The 6434-nt window shown below is 39.7% G+C and overlaps 1 pseudogene; it reads right to left on the bottom strand.

Annotated features, from left to right (window-relative positions):
• Window positions 1-821: 821 nt before the first annotated feature.
• LOC103250640 overlaps window positions 822-6434 on the bottom strand; it is a 28364-nt pseudogene continuing 22751 nt past the window's right edge.

Genomic DNA, 6434 nt, shown 5'->3' on the forward strand with positions numbered 1-6434 from the left:
TACAGTCATGCACTATGTAATGGCATTTCAGCCCACAACAGACTGCATATGTAATGGTAGTCCCATAAGATTACAATACTATATTTTTACTGTAACTTTTCAATTTAGTTCTGTTTAGATACATGCACACTTACCATTGTGTTGCAACTGCCTACAGTGTTCAGTACAGTAATGTGTTGTGCAGGTCTGTAGTCTAGGAGCAATAGTCTATACCACATGGCCTAGGAGTGTAGTAAGCTAGACCATCTAGGCTTGTGTAAATGTACTCTGTGATGTTGGTACAATGATGAAATCACCCAGTGACACATTTCTCAGAATGTATCCCCAGGGTTAAGTGTTTCACGATTGCATATGAAAATTATATATAGGTGTGTGTGTGTGTGTGTGTGTGTGTGTGTGTGTGTGTGTGTGTATGTATTTTCAACATTTAAAAACAAATGAACTGTCATCCAGTACACTCACTGATGTAAGACAGTCTTCTTACACTTGTTTGAGGATCTGTTTCTGGGTAAACCCAAACTGAGGTACGGGCAGAAACATTCCCCTTCAACCCTCAAATTGCAAAGAATACTCTTTCATGGTGAAGAATAAAGAGTTTTCACTTTGGGAAAATGCCTTTTTTTTTCTTAAAGGAAAAAAACTTGAATGACACAGTCTGAGGGTAACAAACTCATGAGCAAGGAGCCTACTGGGTGTGCTTCCCCATACCTCACACAGTGTCACCCTCTGTGAAGGCTTCTGAGTGCAGCCATTACATGTACCTTGTGTATTGCTCCAAATTATGTCCTTGCAATGGATATTCATTGAATCCATTTGGGTGCTCAAGATGAATATCTTTCTTTCTTCAGAGTAATTGTCCATAACCACTCGAGTTTCAGTAACTGCTAAGAAAAGCAATGGGCAGGCTTAGCTATACTATAAGAATATATAAACATGTGTATAGTAGCCAGGTGCGATGGCATGCACCCATAGATACTTGGGGGGCTGATACTTGGGGGGCTGAGATACTTGGGGGGCTGAGGCAGGAGGATCTTGTGAGCTCAGGAGATGGAGACCAGTCTGGGTAATATAGCAAGATCTTACTCTATGAAAAATATGCATATCAACATGAACAGCTTCCATTTACTATATGTTCAGGACATGCAGGCACTAGGCTAGGAATCTTATACATGACTTCTTGTAACAGTCTCCTATAACCCCCTGAGGAACCATTATGCAGATGAGGAAATTGAAGTTCCAAAGTTAGGTAAGACTCTAACTCCTGAAACCAAGTTCTTAACTAACAACCCATAGTACACTGTCTTTGAAGCAACAACTATATTTCTAGGAATTTATTCTCAGGAAGCAATAATTGGCAAGAGGGCATATTTAGCTATGAAAAAATTTGTAGCAGCATAGATAGTAATGGTGAAAAATGGGACATTACGTAGATGTTCAATAAAAAGCAATTGATTAATTAATTGATGACATTTTCCTTTAACGGAAACCATGACTCCAAGAAAAATGAAAACATGGAAGAATTATGATAAAAAACAAGCACATAAAAAGGTATCAATTATACCTCAAAAAAGTTGCAAAAAAATCAAGCTCATGAAAATACTTAGCTTGAAAAGATTTTTAAAAAAAGCAAGTAAAAAATAGCACACCAAGAATGACACTACTTTAATAACATTTTACAACACTAAAGAGTGGGAAAGATAGGATAATCATAATTATGATAATTACCATCCTGGCTCTAAGTGCATTATGTGCACTATTATTGCCTCCATTTATAGATGAGGAGATTGAAGCCCAGTGAGGTGTAGCCACTGGTCCTAGACCAAACAGTTAGAACTTGGTAAAATCAGGAGAGAGAAGACTTACTTGTAATCTGGAAAACAGTTTAATTTTGACCTGAAGTGATCAAATTCCAGTTTCCCCAGGTTAGGCACTGAATTTTCAAAAAATGACTTTTTTTTGAGTCAAGGTCTCACTCTGTTGCCCAGGCTGGAGTGCAGTGGCATGATCACAGCTCACTGCAACCGTGACCTTCTGGTGGAATCTGACTTTTATTGGGTGTGTACACCTGTGAAATCAACACCACAATCAAGATAGTGAGCACTTCTATTACCCCCAGTGGTTCCCCCAAACTTCCTCATCCCTCTTTGTCATCTCTCTTTCCATCCCCTCCCTGTCACTATAGCTATGTTTGCATTTTGTAGAATTTTGGGGTTTTTTTTGAGTCAGAGTCTCACTCTGTCACTCAGGCTGGAGTGCAGTGGTATGTTCACAGCCAGTGCAGCCTTGACCTGCTGGGCCCAGGTGATCCTTCTGCCTCAGCCTTCCAAGTAGCTAGAACCACAGGCATGTGCCATTACACCTGGATAATTTATTTATTTATTGTAGAGCCAAGGTCTTGCCATGTTGCCCAGTCTGGTCTCAAACCCCTGGGAACAGGCAATTCTCTCTCTGCCACCTCCCAAAGTTTTGGGATGACAGGCATGAGCCACCACACCCAGAACATTTTTTAGAATTTTATATAAATGGACTCATGCAGTGTCCTTATTTGCTTACCTCAGACCCCAGCAGCAACCAGTCCTCAGTATGCAAGTCTTGTAATCTTCTTACCCACAGAGCTTCTTTGGATTTTCTGGACTTCTTGTTCTGGGGTTTCCAAGGCAGTTTTGATAGCACTTGCTTTCACCTTCTGAAGGGCAAATGTAGCCACGGATGTCACTTCTTGCTTCTTTCTTGTTGCCCATAGAGTCTTACTGGTGAGAAGTGACTCAAATTTGTCAGCCATCTACTGTAGCTTTGAAAACACAAAGAATTAAAAAAAAATCTAATCTATGTTGGGCACAGTGGCTCATGCCTGTAAGTCCAGCACTTTGGGAGGCTGAGGTGGGAGGATTGCATCAGGCCAAGAGTTCAAGACCAGCCTGGGCAACATAATGAGACTTTGTCTCTCAAAAACCCAAAATCTGGGCATGGTGGTGCACACCTGTGGTCCCAGCTACTCAGGAGACTAAAGAGGAAGGGTTACGTGGGCCCAGGAGGTTGAAACTACCATGAGCCATGATTGTGACATTGCACTTCAGCCTGAGTGGCAGAGTGGGACCCTGATTCAAAAAATGAAAATCTAATCTGATAGGTCCCATATCCAAAAGGACAGCAGAAAGCAGGTTCTGGAGCCAGAGGAACTGGGTTCAAATCCTGACTCCACCATTTGCCAGCTGTGACCTTGGGTAAATCACTCACTCACTCTGTGCCTCAGGACAGTAAAAGGAACTCAGAGAGTTTCCTGGAAGAATAAATGAGTTAAAGATGTTATGCATTTAAAATTTAAAAGGACCGAAATTTTACCATGCACCTATTCGGATCACAGTGGAATAAAAATAATCATTAACACCAACTAGGTCCCCCCAAAACCCACAAAGACATGGACACTAAACAGCATGATGCTAAACAACTCCTGGGTCAATGATGAAATCAAAACAGAGATTAAAAGATACCTGGACACAAATGAAAACGAAGAAACATCTTACCAAAATCTCTGGGATGCCATGAAAGCTGTAGTAAGAGGGGAATTTATATACGTACAAACGCACATGAAGAAAATGGAAGGATCACAAATTAACAGCCTAATAAGCCACCTAAAAAATCTGGAAAAGCAAGACCACAAAGACCCTAATTTCAGCAGAAGAATCCAGATCACCAAAATAAAAGCCCAAATCCAGGACATAGAAGACAAAAAGATAATACAAAAAATCAATGAAACAAAGAACTGGTTCTTCGACAGGATAAACAAGATCGATGGTCCCCTAGCTAGACTGACTAAGAAAAAGAGTGAAAAAGCCCAAACAAACACAATCAGAAACACAAAAGATGAAGTCACATCTGATCCTGAAGAAATACAGAAGATCATTAGAGATTACAATGTACACTTGTATGTAAACAAACTTGAAAACCTTTCAGAAATGGAGGACTTTCTGTCATCACACAACCTGCCTAGATTGAAACAAGAAGAAATTGAGACCCTAAATAGACCAATAACAATCAAGGAAATTAACTACGTAATAAGAAAACTACCTACAAAAAAAAACCCTGGACCAGAAGGCTTTCCAGCAGAATTCTACAAGACATTTAAGGAGGAGTTTATACCAATCCTACTGAAGGTATTCCAGGCAATTGAGAAAGACGGAACTCTCCCCAAATCCTTTTACAAAGCCAACATCACATTGATACCCAAGCCAGGTAAAGACCCAACAAAGAAAGAGAACTACAGACCAATATCTTTGATGAACATAGATGCTAAAATTCTCAACAAGATCCTAGCGAACTGGATTCAAGAGCACATCTCAAAAATCATCCATCATGACCAAGTAGGCTTCATCCCTGGGATGCAAGGCTGGTTCAACATTCATAAAACCATAAATGTGGTTAAATACATCAACAGATGTCAAAACAAAAGCCACATGATTATATCATTAGATGCAGAAAAAACTTTTGATAAAATCCAGCACCCCTTCTTCATAACAACCCTCGAACAGCTAGGAATACGGGGAACACACCTCAAAATAGTAAAAGCCATCTATGAGAGACCCACAGCCAGCATACTCCTAAATGGACAAAAACTGGAACCATTTTCCCTGAAAACTGGAACAAGACAAGGATGCCCACTTTCACCCCTCTTGTTCAATATACTATTGGAAGTCCTGGTTAGAGCAATCAGAGAAGAGAAAGCAGTCAGGGGTATCCAAATAGGAAAAGAGGAAGTCAAATTATCTCTCTTTGCAGATGACATGATTGTGTACTTTGAAAACCCAAGAGAATCTGTCGAAAACCTCCTTACACTGATAAAGACCTTCGGCAAAGTCTCAGGATATAAAATAAATGTGCAACAGACAATCGCATTTCTTTACACCAATAATAAACAAACAGAAACCCAAATAAAGAGCACAATTACATTCACAATAGCCACAAAAAATGAAATATCTTGGCATCTTTCTAACCAGAGGCGTGAAAGACCTTTACGATGAAAACTACAAAACTCTGCTCAAAGAAATCAAAGATGACACAAACAAGTGGAAAAATATCCCATGCTCATGAATTGGAAGAATCAACACTGTGAAGATGTCCATCCTACTTAAGGCAATCTACAGATTTAATGCAATACCCATCAAATTACCAGCAACATTCTTCTCAGACCTAGAAAAAACAACACAGGAATTCATATGGAAACACAAACGACCAAGATTAGCCAGAACAATCCTCATCAAAAAAAAAAACAAAAACAAAAACAAAAAAACAAGCAAAGCAGGTGGATCACATTATCAAACGTCAAACCTGACTATAAAGCTACAATCATCAAAACAGATTATTTTGGGTTTTCAAGGTACAGGAACTGGCTTATAGATCAATGGAATAGAATTGAGATTCCAGAAGGGAAACTTTAATTTCTCAACCAACTCATCTTCAACAAAGCCTCCACCACCTACGACTGGGGAGAGGAGAACCTATTCAGTAAATGGTGCTGGGAAAACTGGCTGACCACATGCAGAAGATTGAAACAGGACCCCTATCTGTCACCATACACAAAAATTAACTCTAAATGGATCAGAGACCTAAATGGATCAGAGACCTCAAGCCATAAGAACCTTAGAAAATGAAGGACATACCCTCATGGAAATTGGAACTGGCATCCAGTTCCTGAAAAAAACCTGAAACCCACAGGCCATAAGAGATAAGATAGACAAGTGGGACCTCATTAAACTGACAAGCTTCTGCAAAGCCAAAGAAACCATCAAGAGAGCAGGGAGACAGCCTACAGACTGGGAAAAAGTATTTGCCAACTCCAGGTCTGACAAAGGCTTAACATCTCGTATCTACAAGGAACTCAAATGTGCTGAAAAGAAAAAACAACCCCATTATAAAATGGGCAAAAGATATGAACACACAGTTCTCAAAGGAAGACATTCGAGCAGCCAACAGACATGAAAAAATGTTCAACCTCACTAATCATTAGGGAGATGCAAATCAAAACCACACTGAGATATCACCTAACTCCAGTCAGAATGTCAATTATCAATAACTCAAAAAATAACAGTTGCTGGAGAGGGTGTGGTGAAAAAGGAACACTTCAACACTGTTGGTGGGAGTGCAAACTAGTACAACCTCTGTGTAAAGCAGTGTGACGATTCCTAAAATCTCTAACTATCAACCTCCCATATGACCCCTCAATCCCCCTACTTGGAATATACCCTGAAGAACTAAAATCACTCTATAAAAAAGATACCTGCACACGTATGTTTATCGCAGTGTTGTTCACAATAGCAAGAACCTGGAAGCAACCATGCTGTTCATCAAAAGAGGACTGGATTAAAAAAATGTGGTAGATATACATGATGGAATACTACACAGTCATAAAAAAGAACAAAATCATGAATTTTGCAGCA

The sequence above is a fragment of the Carlito syrichta genome, unplaced genomic scaffold (genome assembly GCF_000164805.1).
Source record: "Carlito syrichta isolate Samal-C Ts95f unplaced genomic scaffold, Tarsius_syrichta-2.0.1 Scaffold130776, whole genome shotgun sequence".
Taxonomy (NCBI): Eukaryota; Metazoa; Chordata; class Mammalia; order Primates; family Tarsiidae; genus Carlito; species Carlito syrichta.